The sequence below is a fragment of the Giraffa tippelskirchi genome, chromosome 14 (assembly GCF_054371585.1).
Source record: "Giraffa tippelskirchi isolate mGirTip1 chromosome 14, T2T-mGirTip1v1.2.pri, whole genome shotgun sequence".
Taxonomy (NCBI): Eukaryota; Metazoa; Chordata; class Mammalia; order Artiodactyla; family Giraffidae; genus Giraffa; species Giraffa tippelskirchi.
Window position 1 is genome coordinate 71,233,470 of NC_137288.1, and position 15,610 is coordinate 71,249,079.

At 51.1% G+C, this 15,610-nt stretch overlaps 1 protein-coding gene across 11 annotated transcripts in view; it reads right to left on the reverse strand.

Annotated features, from left to right (window-relative positions):
- The window catches only part of RNF152 (ring finger protein 152), a 71,556-nt gene extending 56,425 nt beyond the window's left edge, over positions 1 to 15,131 (reverse strand). For 3 of the 11 annotated variants that reach the window (XM_081563370.1, XM_081563377.1, XM_081563374.1), the window contains exon 1: positions 15,087 to 15,131. The gene's annotated coding sequence lies outside the window, so the exon portion shown is untranslated. Of the gene's footprint in view, positions 1 to 4,348; positions 4,495 to 13,382; positions 13,507 to 13,822; positions 13,955 to 14,650; positions 14,946 to 15,003 lie in introns of those variants that run through there. The other 8 variants (XR_014075105.1, XM_081563384.1, XM_081563388.1 and 5 more) reach the window with 8 other exon arrangements.
- Positions 15,132 to 15,610: the final 479 nt, after the last annotated feature.

Here is a 15,610-nt window from a genome sequence, read left to right on the forward strand (position 1 = left end):
TACTCTTATTTTTATTATTGTGAAAATGTTTTATATGGGATGAAAAACAGAAGAATCAAAAATATTTGGTACTTAAGATGCCTAGCAGGATTTCTTCTAGAAAAAAGAGAGACTTTACCATCTTAAAGTCATCAAGCCAAATCTGCTCTATCTGCTGAGTGGGAGTGTTTGATTGACAGGAAAGGTGACGTTCACTGGGGATGGCTCTTTGTACAATGGACTGAACACTAGGCAAGCAGGCAGACACTGAGACCACTGGCTCAAACACGAAGCTTTCAGCCCACGAAGGGCTCACCCACAGTCAGCCATTGTCTCCCGCAAACAACCCTGCCGCTGTCATCCAGATGGGTGCCAAAGGAAACCGGCTGACTTACGCATTTTGGACAGCAGCTCTACGTAGACACAACCATGGGTACAGTCAATGGCTTCAAAGGAATCTAGTACGAGGCACTGAATCTGGTCTGATAAGCAAGCCTTTGGGTTTAGCTTTTTAAAGAACACTAATCCACCGCATTCAGCTGCACAGAAGCATATATGAGTCCATTTTCAAAGTCCATCACACCATATAGCGATTTACTTATTAATGGTGTGGGGAACAGCTGTGACTGAAGGGTATCAACATCTGTCATGCCCCACCCCCCGCCAAATACGAAGATGCATTAAACATAAATTGCCACAAATATTTTAACTTGAACTTGCATTGCAGACACATACTCCTACCTGGGGAAATGAGAACTGCTGGGACATCTGATGTTTTATTACTTTTTACTAAAAATATTTATAGCTCAGGGCTGCTTGTTATTCACAGGTCAGAATTATTAGACTGGTGAAATAATAAATCCACGTTTATCACCTCCTTATTTTCTGATAAATTTTAGAAAGCAAAAGAATTTTAGCAATAAGACTGTTGTTACCTACATAGGAACAAACAAACTCTCATTGTCCATGGCTAGAATGTCTGTTTTTACTCACTACCTGGAATACTGGCAAGGCTGCCTCAGCACAATCCCAAGTGTCAGGGAAGGTTAGGGAGGCAGTGGGTACGGCTGTTTAGTTGCTAAGCCTGTCCGACTCTTTCTACCCCAGACACTGCAGGCCACCAGGCTCCTCTGGTCATGGGATTTCCTAGGTGAGGATACCGGAGTGCTTTGCCATTTCCTTCTCCGGGGGATCTTTCTGACCCAGGGATGGAACCCACGGCTCCTACCACGGATCCTGCATTGCAGGCCGACTGTTCTACCCCTGAGCCACCGGGGAAATTCCCCAGGGAAGGCAGACTGACTGCCAAAACGCGTGGCCCCAGGCCTCCCTGGCTAACGCCGTGTGCTCTAACGTCTTCACACTGCAGCCCAGGGCAGCCTGGCACGTGAGGCTCTGCTCCACGCGGTCACGCAGGACCCAGGCTCCTTCCCTTGTGACTCCCCTGTACCCCTGGGCTTCACGGTTCTCCCTGGCCCCCCTGCAGCCGGCCAGCAGGCCAGGAAGAGAGCTGACAGGCAGGAGCACCCCGCCTCTCATTCCCACACACGTCCTCTTGGTGAGAACCAGCCACATGGCCCCACCTTGATGCACAAAGTAGCCCAGGACAGCGGGTGTCAACTGGGGCGATTCTGACTCTCAAGGGGCAAGTGGCAACATCTGGAGATGTCTTTGATTGCCACAGCTGGGCAAGAGGCACCCAGTGGGCAGAGTCCAGGGATGCGTCCCCTGGGACACAGGAGGGCCTCCCCACAACAGAGAGTTAACCAGCCCCAAACGGCAATAATGCTGAGATTTTGGTAAGCATCGAGCCAGTCGCCAGAACCACACACACATCAGTGCTTGGATCCTCCACCGTTTCCCACTACCATACACTCACCAATCCCAGCAAATCCACGTATCGACAGGCTGTTCATCCACTCGTTGCTTCCTCCATTCACTCACCTAAGCTCCTAAACAAGACAAAGTCCTACAGTCAAAGAATTCACAATGGAGCAGGGGAGGCAAGCATATGTAGAACTATCAGATATGCGGATAAGTGGGATTTAAGGGAAAAAATGGAAGGAAAATTTAATTTTGCTTGAGAGAGTTGGAGGAGAATCCATAGGGCAAGTGTAACAGGAAAGATGTCTTCAAGGAAGTGTACACTCATGGTTTTCCATCAGAGATCTGTGTTTTTATTGGCAGGGAGGGGGTGGACAGAAAAAGTGGTTCCAGGAAAAAGGGAACTGCAAAAACAAAGGAATGCCGATATGAAAGGATGTGATTTATTCCCTTTTTGTTTGGGGGGAAAATAGGAACTAGGGGAGGAAGGTGAGTAAAAAATGCCTGTTTGTTCAATGTTTTTTAGCAATGTATTCATGAAAGTCTCAAGTTCCCAGCCACACACACTGGCTGTCAGTCAAGTGGTCTTTACTGAAACAATTCACACCGTCAGACTCCACAGGAACTTGTTAGCACAGGGCAAAGTCAGGTAATAGCCGGAAACCTCACTGCAAATTTCCCAACAGGACCTGTCGGGGAGTCTTCCAAACCACGCTGCCTCCAAGCCAACATGCAACTGACTCAGGCAGATGGCTGACCAAATGCGTCCATCTTTGTTCCCAAGGACAGGACAGGGCAGAAGGCAGACCTCCTCCTAAATCACACTGCACGGAGCCTGCTGGGTTAAAACAGAAAAGTGTTGCTTCTTCCGATCTTTAATCCCAGTTGCGAAAGTGGCTCCCGGCTCCCCAGCACAGCCTCCCCGGGTTCATATCCTGGCTCTGGCATAAATTCACTGTGTGACCTTGAAGAAGTTACATAAGTTTCCAGAATCTTAGGAAACTTCCCTCCCAAATAATATGCTTAAAACTCTTAGCACTTCACCTGAAACAGACAATAAACATTGTATCTACCTGGGCCATCTCCCCCACCCTCCAAAACTGTCTTTCAATTGTCATCCAACCGAATCCAACCGGGCTTGGGAAGAAAAGCACCCGATGAACTTTCACGTTGTTTTGTACATTATTAATGGCAGCTTCAATTTGCTTGGGCAAGATGCTATTAATTACAAAACCATTATCACCATGTAAACAACGGTGGTTCTTATTTTTGGAGCTAAAATTAAAATTTTAAGAATACCACAGTCTTAACACAGTTATTTACCCTCATTGTTCTTTTCACTCATTCTTTCTCCCCCAAACTGCTGTCTCTAATTCTTCTTTTTCACTGCAGTCAGCTTTGGGAAAACAAAGTGTATCTAATTGTACTATATATGCTAAGTCGCTTCAGTCGTGTCCGACTCTGTGTGACCCCATAGACGACAGCTCACCAGGCTCCGCCGTCCCTAGGATTCTCCAGGCAAGAATACTGGAGTGGGTTGCCATTTCCTTCTCCAGTGCATGAAAGGGAAAAGTGAAAGTGAAGTCGCTCAGTCGTGTCCGACTCCCAGCGACCCCATGGACTGTAGCCCACTAGGCTCCTCTGTCCATGAGGTTTTCCAGGCAAGAGGACTGGAGTGGGGTGCCATTGCCTTCTCCGTACTATATATAGCTTATACTAACCGACACTAGTCACCTAGCACTAAAAAGCCTCATAAAAGGAAGATACTTGCTTCTTTTCAAGTCAGAATCACTAAAGAGAAGTTAAAATGAGAAGGAAGCCGACTCCAGAACCCAGAGGATAGTCAGCCTGTTCAGAACTGCTTTCTTCTATGGTGAGGGGAGGCAACTAGGGTCCTGGCGAAGTCAAACCCGACCACCTTCACGAAAAGTGGAAACAGAAGCGCGTGACGATGTCTTTTGCAGTAAGTCAAGAACAAGGAATAAAAAAAAAACCAGGCCAACTGGAAGACCGAGGCTGAATCACACTTAGACTTCAAAATTGATTATCACTGCCCTCCTAATTTATAAGGAATTCTAAATTGTCTGGACAGCGTCTTCTTCAATTTCCACTGCAGACTGGACTTGACCCCGAGAGGATGCTATTCTAAGGAGTACATTAAAGTGAGGGCTTGGCATCTGCACGGACAGATTTCACAAACAAGGTATAATCAGTCTGGAGTCAAATCCGACGTGTTCTTTTTAATTTCTTAGTAAAGACATTTTTCCTTGTACATCAATGAACTTCTTGTAGGGAAGTATGACTGGCCTGAGATGCAATTCTCAAAGACCTTATTTATTATTCTGATATAAATTTAAGGTTGTATGAACAATTAACTTTTGAGAGCTCTGACTCCACTGTTGGGGAAAAAAAAGTAAACTATGGATTCTGCAAAGAAACACTAACTGTCTGAACTAATATTTAGCATTTTGTGTGTAGAAATAAACACAATTTTAGTAAATGAATTCTGTTTCGCGAAAGATTTCCTCTTCCATAAACTGCTTACCTTCTTCTTAGGTGAAGTAAGAAACCATGAAGAAATCTGTCTTATCAGGAACATGAGGGACTATGAGCTCTCAGTGTACACAATGATGAAACGGGAGTCTGATGGGAAGGTGATGTAAACGTCTGACAATTGCCCTTGGGTGCTCTGTGCATGAGATTTACAGAATGGCAACCAGCAAACTAATTACTGTTTCTGGCAGTTTGTTGCAGGTCCTAACATCCCCAGATAAACAGTTAACACTTCTCAAGAAGAAACAGAAAACAAAAGATTACCACTTGAAGCTGCAGCTAAAGACTAGAAAAATCTATGGCTTATCTAAGAGCCTGATCAGGTTGCCACCAACCAACCCTCCAAATTAGTAATGAAGATTCCGAAAGAGGGAACACGGCCAATGGAAGCCCAGCTCTGGACTCTGCCACCCAGTATTACGGCAGGTCTGGTCCCCTTCCCAGTCCCCACTTGGAATTAACAGACTCATCAGGAAATCCCTCCCAATCCCTGCGAGGAAAGCACTGTGTGCACAAATGCCCCCGTCACAGCCCTCTCCCCCATCACGTTTACATGACGGGCACGTTCCAGAAGCATCCTAGCTGCCACAAAAGACAAGGCAACTCACCTGCTGGTGTCCAGCAGTTCTACCAAGAAGAAAAAGAGACAGGTTGAGAAGCGCCTAAGCTCCTAGATGTAATAAATGCACTCGGGATATCAGCACGATAAGGAAGCCAGAGCAGATCTCGGCTTGCACATTTTCAAGTTAGGGCCCAGACTCAAATCCAGCCTGAACTGGAACCCAGCTCTCAAAGTTATTTCTGAAGATTACATTGATTGCAGCAATCCTTCAACAAGTATTTACTGAACGTCTACTATGTACCAAGGTCTGGGCAACAGCCCTACCAGGCACAGCAAATACCACTGTCCAGGGGAACTTTTTAAAGATTCCATTAACTTTACAGTTTACACTGTCCAGCTTCTGTGGCTTTATTAAAGCGCTCTCTTCTTTAAAATAATACTAATGCTAACAAAGATTCCATCCAAAAGCACATGCATAAATAAAGAGGCTGACGCGGCTTTCTCCATCCTTCTGCTTGGTTCTCTCCTGCCTGTTACCTTAGATGGCTGGGTCTCTAACGATGTGAAAGATCTACAAAAGCCCACTTCAGGATGCAAACAACAACCATGGCACAAGGACAGCACCCCGAAGTAGGGTGGCCAACTGGTCCCAGGTTTTCTGGGACTACTCTGGTTTTTAAAGTGGTAAGTCCTTCCAGCCAAGTACCCTCTTCATCCTGGACAGCCGAGTCGGTGGGTCTCCCTACCCCCAAGAAAGCACATCCCAGCAAAGGCAGGTGCCTGAGTGAGGCCAGCTGGGAAAGGCGTATAGCTGGTGCCCTGTAAGGAAAGCCTGTGGGATCTCAGATCCTCGCGGCCTCCTCAGCATCCTCCTGAGAAGGTCTACCGTTTTAAACACCACGCCATTTAAGCAAAGCTTTACAAAGACTTTCCAATGACAGGACTCCAACAATGGGACACACACAAGAAATCCTGACTAAATGCTGCAGTTACGGGGTGTGGGTATGTCCCAGGCTAGCTTCAGAGTTCCTTGAGTTTATACCGTAACTATTCATCCCAAGATTTCTGGAATCCAGCACCGAGACTGGGGATGGTAAATACTGAACAGAACAGACCTTCCTAATAGCTGCCACTCTGTGCAGCGCTTCTGACATGCAGGGCAACACGCTGAGCACTTCACGGGAGCGACCTCGCGTATACTCATGGTAGCTCAGTGAGGTTGTCTGACCTGTTTTCCAGGTGAAGAAACCAAGGCTCAAGGTCATCATGGAAGAGTTCACATTCTAACCCAAACTATCTTGCTTCAAAAGCTCCATGTTTTCAACCGTTCAACTGAATTAGGTTCAAGTAAGGTGGGCGTGTATATATAGTAACGGACCAAGAACTGAGAGAGGAGAGCACCATATACACTTCTTTCATTCTCTCCACTTTTAGTCTCGCCATGGCAGGGAGAGAAAAGGCAGAAAACCAGATCAGTTATGAATTAAGCTCATACATTAAGCTAAGGCAAGGTAAGGATTTCAGTTAGGGTTGAGCAGAACTGTGCCTGGCAAGCAGCAGACACTCCATATTTGGATAAATTTAATAAATCAATTGCATACCTAATATAAGGTTTCAGTTATTGATGCTCAGTGTTTCCAAGGCTACTTTACCCATCACCATAGGTGACTAGATGGACTCCTACCTGAAGCTTCTAAAGGGGGAGTGTGATGGAGCAGGAGGAGATGGACAGGCACTCATCCCAGTCACCGAGGGCTCCCTACTGCATGGCTGAATTAGCTATTACTCACTTAGAATGATGGTCGTCCTCATGGCTCATACAGCAAAGGGGCAAAGTCTCTAAACAAAGTACAGAGATCTAGCCTCATGATCACCAAGCACTTTTAATCTCATTTCACCTCAAAGGAAGCAACCTGCAAACCTACAGAGCAACACAACTGCAAAAGAATATCACACTAAGCACTTTGGTTTTGAGACATTTATCTCCATTCCATTCATTATCCGTCAAACGGAAAACACTATGTTAATGTTAATGTATTCCTGGCCATTTTCTCCAAGCAGCTGAACACATTTCTTCTTTCACAATAACATTATCCATAATGATCAAGCATTCCTATCATGTGAATGAGTATTCCAAAATCTAAAGAGGTGAGGGAACCCAGATGCCTCTCCCAAAGGCACTTATGGCCACAGGTGAACTAGGAGGCAGGTGGAGTAGCCAGCTGTGGGCAAGTGTCACCCACTCATGTCAAACCTAACCCAGTCTCCTCCTGGAGACCTTGGACCAGCCTGGGAGGGTGTCAAGTTCTAACGCTTATGACTATACGTCACCAAGAAGAGGGTTTTTTGGTTGGTTTTTATTGTTGTTTTGGAAGAAATAGGCCAATTCAGTTGAAAAGCAGGCCACCAATGACAATCCATCTTGTTAGAATGATGCCGGTCTGTGAGAATGCTCACCTCCCAACCACTGGGGTGCACACACTGCAGGCTGGCTGCTCTAATCCAGTTTAACATTTACTCATTATTAATGCAAGCTGGGGAAGCTCTTAAAAATTAGTTTCTCTCTTTTTAACTTCCTTTAATTCTACACGCCAAAAGCATCTATAATTTCCTTATCCCAATAAGTCAAAATCACTTCTTTGTTATCAATGATTTAGTATTTATTGAGCCCTTACTTTGTGCAAACATGGTGAGCAATACAAAATAGGGTCAAACTTCATCCAGTCTTCATCTTCAAGGAAATTATAAGAGAACTGAGATCCTGCGTCTCAATCTCTACACCTGCCAGCCCGCAGACCCCTTGGAAAGAACTGTACCCTTAACCCTCTCCCCTAGCTGAGCAATGACTTGTGATATGTGGTCTGATGACAAAAGACATCCTGGGACATCTTTTCAACACATCTCCCATTATATAAACTAGCTTGAGCAGGTTTCTGTTCTCTGCAATTAAACAGAAAGAAAAAGACACTTCAATCTTAGGTGATAATACAGGGCAATTGTGACAAGTGCCCTTCATAGAATGAACGAATGAGTATTGAGTGAAATGAGAGATAGGCAATTTTGCCAAAGAATGCTGGAGGAGTCAAGGATTGCTATGAACTAAAATGATGGAGTTAAACTTTTTAGGAGAGTTAAGAGCTGAGTCACCTTTAATGATGGGGTATCTTGCGGGAGAGGACGTTGCAGGCCACAGAATATTCCAGAATTAAGAAATAGGCTATGCAAAACATTTTGGGTGACTAGTAAGCTAACCATTCCAGCTAATGTGGTGTTTTCAAGCCAGGCAGAGCAAGAAAGTCAAAGTTGGACAGGAAATTGGGGGTGGGAAAGCCAGGCGTGAGAGTTCTCAGCTAGGAGGGAGAAATCAAGGACGATGTGGGAATTGTCACTAAAGATGTCCGGTTCATCCGTTAAAAAACTGAACACCAGTGTCAATAGCCATGGTTTCTACTTGCACAGCATGTATTTCCACAGTATCTCTCCAAGCTTTTACGAAAAGCTCATCAGTTCTTACAGAACCTCAGTGAGGAGGACCTGATGTGTGGTTATCTGGATTTATTAATGGAAAGTGAGGCAGAAAAGTTACATTTCCTTTGGTAGGTAGGAACAAGATGGGGATGGGGGTGCGTAGAAAGAGACAAGCAAGCACAGCACACAGTGTCCATAGATTCCATTTCATCACGACTTTGCTCCCACCAGCAGCCCATCTGCATCTGATCATCCCCTTCCTTGCCTGAAGCCTGCTCCCCCAGGAAGCCCATGTGATGTCAGAATAACCTTTACCACGCAGGATGTTGCAATGAGCTTCACCCATGCAGGGATTTATAAATCAAGTGGAAAATAAGGCATCCTTTCCACTCACCCCTGAACTCGCAGCAGACCACAGATATCCCCCAGCCCTGCCCCTCCCCCCTACACACACACACACACACACACACACACACACACACACACACACACACAAACTCCACAAAGAATGTGCTCCAAGGCCGCAGCAGACACATCAGGGCTCCACCAGGAAATCCCAGGCCTCAGTAAATACCCAAAGGAAATGCAAGTTCCATCTACAGAGGAGGACTCTGTCCTTAAAAATGACAGTAAGTCAACTGGAAAAAGAAAACCCTAAACCACATAACAAGTATTTAGTACATCCTGGAATACACGGTGCGGCTCCCAAAGCCCTGAAGAAGGGTCAGGAACACCAGCACCTTCTCCCTCCCAGCTTCCATGACACAGAGACCCACCATGCCGGCAGCCACATGCCCTCCACCAGCATCTTCGACCTGGAAGGCTGACTTCATTGTGAAAGTAAAACAGTAGGAACTCAGAGGCCAAACATGATCAAGACATGTATTTCAGGGCTTCCCAGAGACCCTTCCAGACGGGTCACCAGGGCTTCACTCCCCCCTTGCTCACTCTGCGCCTCAGCCTCGGCTGATTCCTGTCTCGGGTGAATCCGCACCTGGATCCCCCACAGGTTTCTCACCTGCTCATCCCCACCTCTGCACCCCAGTGGGTACACTACTTTGTCCCTCAAGGAGGCTGGACTAGAGAGCAGCTTCTGGACTTTCAGCCAACACTGAGGTCCTCCGGTCACTGTGACTCAGGGGCCAACGGCCAGTTTACCATATCACTTGTCAGCTGCTGCTGCTAAGTCAGTCGTGTCCGATTCTGTGCGACCCCATAGACGGCAGCCCACCAGGCTCTGCCGTCCCTGGGATTCTCCAGGCAAGAACACTGGAGTGGTTGCCATTTCCTTCTCCAATGCAGGAAAGTGAAAAGTGAAAGTGAAGTTGCTCAGTCGTGTCCGACTCTTAGTGACCCCATGGACTGCAGCCCACCAGGCTCCTCTGTCTACGGGATTTTCCAGGCAAGAGTATTGGAGTGGGTCGCCAGTGCCTTCTCCGATCACTTGTCTACAGAGTCGTTTTTGTTCAGTCACGCCCAACTCTTTGCAACTCATGGACAGCAGCACATCTGCAGAGAGCCATCTGTAAAGACAACCTCAACCACGTGATTATTGACCAAAAGCAGCACTATCTTATTCAGTTCCAAGCTTATGCTAAAGGTACATGTCAAACCCTAAACATTCTAATCAATGAATTCATTTATCACAGCAAAGATACTTGAGGGACCAGCACTTTGCACAGCAAAATCTCAACCAGCCACCAGCTGCTTAGTCTGCAACCCCTCACGATGCCTGTTCCACAGCGCCCAGAGGTTTTTAAGGAGGGTGGAGCCAGGGAGACTTAAAAACTCACCATCCTCACAGTCAGTGAGGTTGCTGATTGAATCTCAAGGTCCCAGAACTCTCAGGGTTGCTCTATCAGCCCTGTGACCGAAAAAACGGCTCCTGTCCAAATTCGTTCTTCTAAATATCAAAGCAGTAGGAGGTGACCCACGGCTACCCCACACGTCCCCCACCCGTCAAGGGCTTCTCTGTTGCAGCCTGGGCTGCCGGAGCCCCACCCTGGGTGACGCCAGGCCCACTCCTGCTCTTTCTCGACCCTCAGCTGCTCCAAACAAGCTCAGGAAGGCTTAGACAAGAGGCAGATAGCGAGGGAGAGGGAGTCTGTGAGCTACACCTCTCTGTTACATAACGCTAAGCACGGAAACCTCCCGGAACCGGCCTTGGGAACATCTCCTGGCCTATCACTTGAGAATAAACCATGACTCAAAACGGGCAAAAAGAGAAAACAACTGTCACTTTGGTATTTGATGACCAGTATGCAATCCTACTAGCAAATAGAACATCAACACAGTAGTAAAAACAGGCTTGGGTAGGATCAGATTCTTTAGGAGACATACCGTTTGCTCATTCAGTCCACACTCACGTAAATCTCAACGCACTGGCCGAGACCCTGCAGGAGCGCACGAGGCCAGGCACTTGTGGAAGGTCGTTGGCGCTGCTCACCTAGACCCAGTTTCCCCTTGTTCAGTGCAAGCAGCAGCAGGTTACGGTCAGACGGGGTCACAGGACGAGTCTGCTGAAGCAGCGTCAAGTCACTTCCGGGTCAGACCGTGTCCTGGTCGGAGCGAGGTCCTCCAGGGCTCCCCGCTCTGTCGCAGGGACCTTTCATCTAGATCCCCGTCAGGACCACGCCCCACGAAGCCGGGGCCCCAAGGGTCTACCAAGAGCAGGCCCAGCTGCTGACCGTGCTGGACACGCAGCGTGGGAAGGAAAGAAGCCGCACTCAGCCACTGAGATCCGGAAGTCACCTGTCATGGCAGTACGAGCCAACCTATCATGCTGATACCTCATTGCTTAAAAGAGACCGAAACCTGCCAACGTCCCCCTCCCATCTGTTTTCTAAGAGAGAAAAGCAGAATTTACTTCAAAATTCAAGTGCAGCAGGGCCCAAATAATGCCTTGAAATGTAGAGGGTGCCAACAGCGCAGGCTGGCAGCTAACAGTCTCTGAGAGACAACTCTGAGAGAGCAAGGAATGAAAACCGAACGGCCATTAACAAGGGGGAAATTCACCCATCCGCAAGGAATTCAGCTGAGGAGCTGGAACACTGTGAAGAAAAGGTCCCCTTCCGACCACAGGCCCAGTCACGTGTGAAGCGGTGAGCAGCCTCGTGAAGAAATGCTCAGGTGGAGGCTGAAGGACCGCACGAGCCGCCTCCTCAGAGGCCCAGGACGCCCCTGTTCCCCCTTCTCAAGCACCTCCTGAGCTGAGAGTCAGGTCTTCAGCTCTCCATCACCCTGGAAGGTCCCTGAAGGTGGTTGGCTTTTGCGTCTCCACACCCCACCCCAGGCTGCCCCTTGACAGCTGTCACCAAGCCCAGTACCCACCAGGCACTCGATAAACACCTGCCAAATGAAGTGAATGAACACTGTGGGAGAACCCAGCTCTGCAGGCCAGTCAGTCTCATAACCTCTAGGGCTCCTCCAACCTAAAAACTAAAACACACCACTGCCCACATCTGGGAGTGGGGAGCCTGCACTTAAAAGGACAAGTTAAACATCAAGGTAACGCCTGATTAGGAATTCTTACCAGACTCAGTTGAAAACCACCATGAAAGCCAACCCTGAGCCACGGCTGTCTCGGTTCTTGGACATGCATTTACATGTGCAGACAGCTGTTTTCCTCATGCAGAATTTTATGTTGTGAGGTATTTATTTTTTCCATTAAAAAAAAAGCCACACCCTTTGTTTCTATTGTGTTATTATACTCCTTATTATCCCATCACGTGGCTTTTCCTCTTGGGCACACACCCTGCATTATTGCTGACATAAACATCACTTGTCAGAATACCTCTACCCTAGCCCCACTACACCTCTGATCTTTCCAAAGCGCTGGTCTCTGTTTCAGCTGGGACAGGTTGGAAACTCATCTACTTTTCCCAGAGACACCTGAATGCTCCGAGTACAAGAAAAAAATGCCAGCATCACTGATGTCTTTTGAAGTCACCTTTCCAAACAAAATTACCCTAGAGGACAATGACAGATCTTTGAAGTTTTTAAATTCTATTTTTTAAAGGGATTTAGCGGGGGGTGGGGGGGTAAAGGGAGAATGTGCCACAGATGTCGTGTGGGGACTGCAGTGTAAGAGACAGCACAGGGGCCTCCAGTCCTCAGCCATCCCTTCTGCCTACAGAAGAAATCTTGAGTCCACTTCTATCCATTCTTTTTCCCCGCTTCTCATGGAGGATGCCTGGACTCTGCCCTCCAGGACATAATGGTGTCCTGAGCCATCTGAAGGTTAGGCTTTCACAGAGCCTTATCAGGATAACCCCAGATCTGGTTAGGTTGCCATCAAAACAGAACTATCTTTGGAAAGAAAAGAACAGGCCACAGTTTTTGGAAAAGAACCAACAACCTAAAGATAAAACGCAGACTGAGGGCCTAATGGTTCATGGCTACATAAATGGAAACTTCGCTGAAGCTCCATTTTCCCTTCTCTTTCTGCTCTCCCAACAGCCCCTCCCACCCACCTCCAGTAACTTAACTGCTGGCACATCCCTCCTGCTATTGCAAATATTATTACAATGAAGAGATGGGGGAAGAGATAGCATTTCATAAGAAGGTTACTACATGTGACCAATGCCCTAATTGAGCACTGGTCAAATTTATAATCAGCCTTACAATGATACCTTTTCAACACATGATATTCCATTTACAGACTGAGGCCAAAATGTATTACTACCGATAGGAAAGCAGACACATATTCAACCCCCACATTCCCATACAACTGCAGATTACACCAAAATTGCCCTAAAGGGAACCCAGAGGAATTTAAACTCCAAAGGCAGCTGCCCTCAATGACTTCTTCAAAAGGGAGGTTTAAAGTCATTTGCAATTTATTTCTCTGTACCAGGAGTTTCGGCGGTGCCCTCTCCTCCACACAGACAGGAATGGATGGTGTGACGCGGAAACCTCCCGAGCCGCCCCTTGCAGACACCGCTGACCCAAACGACCCGGGGACACCCAGGCGCCTACCCGGATTATCGGGGTTTACCTGCATCTGTCACCGAGTCCCTTTCACCCCCTTCTGCGCGATGACATCAAGTGGAAATGGCACGCGTTTGGGAGGCAAGAGGCTGACAAGCAGGAAGCACAACTGAGCCCGAGCTTTGTTCAGCCTGCAGTGAAGTACACGCAGTAAGGGTTAGACACGCGCAGCAAAGAAATGCAAGCGTCCTCTCGGGCGGAGCGGCGGAGCGCGGCACCGGGCCGGTGCAGGAGGCGGAGGTGTGGCGGGCTGGGCAGCCGAGGGGGCGAAGCGCGTCCTAATTGTCTTTATAGGATCTGTGACCACCGACCGTCCCCCGGTCCTCTGCAGTCTCCCCCGCCCCTAAGTTATCCCCCGGAGGCAGAGCCTCAACTAGCAACGGTAACCCCTCGGAAAGAAAAACAAGAGAAGGCGCAGAACAGCATCGTGGAGAACGAGCAAAATACCCTAGGTAAACCCGGTTACGCGGGGGCGCGGGGCGCGCCGCCCCCCGCCCAGGCCGACACCAGCGCCGCGGCCGCGAGCATCCTTCCCTGCGCCGGGTCCGCCGCCTCCCCAAGTCACTGTCCCACTGCTCTGGGTCTCTCCTCTCTCCACCCAGGGCGGCGCTCCCCGCCCCACGCCCACCCGCGGCGGGAGGGGCGCTGGGCGCCTTCCGAGCAGCGCCCCGTGGGTCCGGCCGCCTTTGTCCTGCCGCTGCCCTTCCCGGAGCGAGCGCTCCGGGCGCGGGGTCGGCACAAAAGACCCCTAACATCTGGCCCTCCCCTGCCGCCTCTCCTCCCGGGAGGGGCCGGATCCGCAGGGACAACTTCAGGGGGCAGGCAAGGCGCTCAACAAAGGCGCCCCAGGGGCGCATCCCCCGGGGGCGCGGGGGCGGGGCGTGGGGTCGGGGCGCAGCTGGGGTGCGCGCACACGCACGTGCACCCCAGGGTCGCGCGGCGCGGGCCCGAGACCAGCTCCCCGGACCAGGGCTCCAGAGGGCATCCGAGGACTCAGCGGAGCCTCCGGGCGCGCCGCTCCCCGCCCCGGCCGCCGGCCCGACTCCGCCCGCGCTCGGAGAAGCGCACTCCGGGGGCCACCTCCCCGGCGCCCCGCGGCTCTGCCCCCCGCTCCAGGGTCCAGAAGGCGCCCCCGCCGCGTCCCCGGCGGCACCTCCCCGCTCCCGCTGGCCCAGCTCCGGGGGCGGCCGCTGCGAGGGCGCAGACCTCCCCTGGCGCTCCCCTCGCCGCCCGCGACCCCGGAGGGACAGAGCGGAGGAACAAACCGAAACTCACCGACCTCTCTCCGCGGCGGGCTCGGGCGCTCGCTCAGAGGCGGCGGCGCCGGCGGCAGCATCGCCGGGGGTCCCCGCGCGCCCGCCCCTTGCTCGGGCGGACGCGCGCCCCAGGTGCGGGGCGAGCGCGGGGGTCGCGGCGGCGGTGCCCGCAGCCCCCGCTGCCGGCGCTGCCCCTCGGGAGGCGCCTCACCTGCCCGGCCGCCCTCCGCGCTCCGGGCCGGACGCCGCCGCCAGCGCTCGGCTCCGAGCCGGAGCGTGTGGCGTCCCCGCCCGGGCTCCAGCACCCGGAGGCCGGCTCGCTCCCCGCGGCGCCGCCCCTCCCCGGCGGCCCCACCCCCCGCGGGTCCGCACCGTCCGTCCGTTTGTCCGGAATCGCCGACCACCCCGGGCTGAAGAGCTGCCCGCCCTCCCCTGCCGCACCCCAGGGGCCCAACCTCGGCGGGGACGCGTCGTGGTCCCTTCTCTGCGCGCGCGGGACCGGGGCTGGCCCGAGTCAGGTGTGAAGGAGGCCGGGCTCCGCCGGCGGGGGCGGGCCGGGGCGGGGCGAGGCGGCGGGGGCCGGTCCGCGGCGCGGGCCCGGACCGAGCGGGGCGGGAGACCGTCACGTTTCCAGAAACTGCGCGTCCGGATCCGCGTCGGCGCTGGTCCTTTCTGGCCGCCCCTGCGGGTTCCTGTGATCCAGGCAGGGCGAGCTCTTGCTTTGGTGGAGGAGAGGATGCGGCCCCAGAAGCCAGAATCACAGCCGCCACCTGGGTCCCCAGGATTCGGGGCGGGGATGGGGGGACGGAGCGGGGGTAGCAGGGAGAGGCACGTCCTGGGCCGTGGGAACCAGCGGGACCTGGGGTCGGGGGGTCCACCCTATTTCTCCACCTCGAAACCTAACTCCTACCTTAGGGACAAGCTTTGCATGTCTAGCTCCTCTAAGAAGATCGAGGCGTGCCTCTGCTGTCGATGTCAG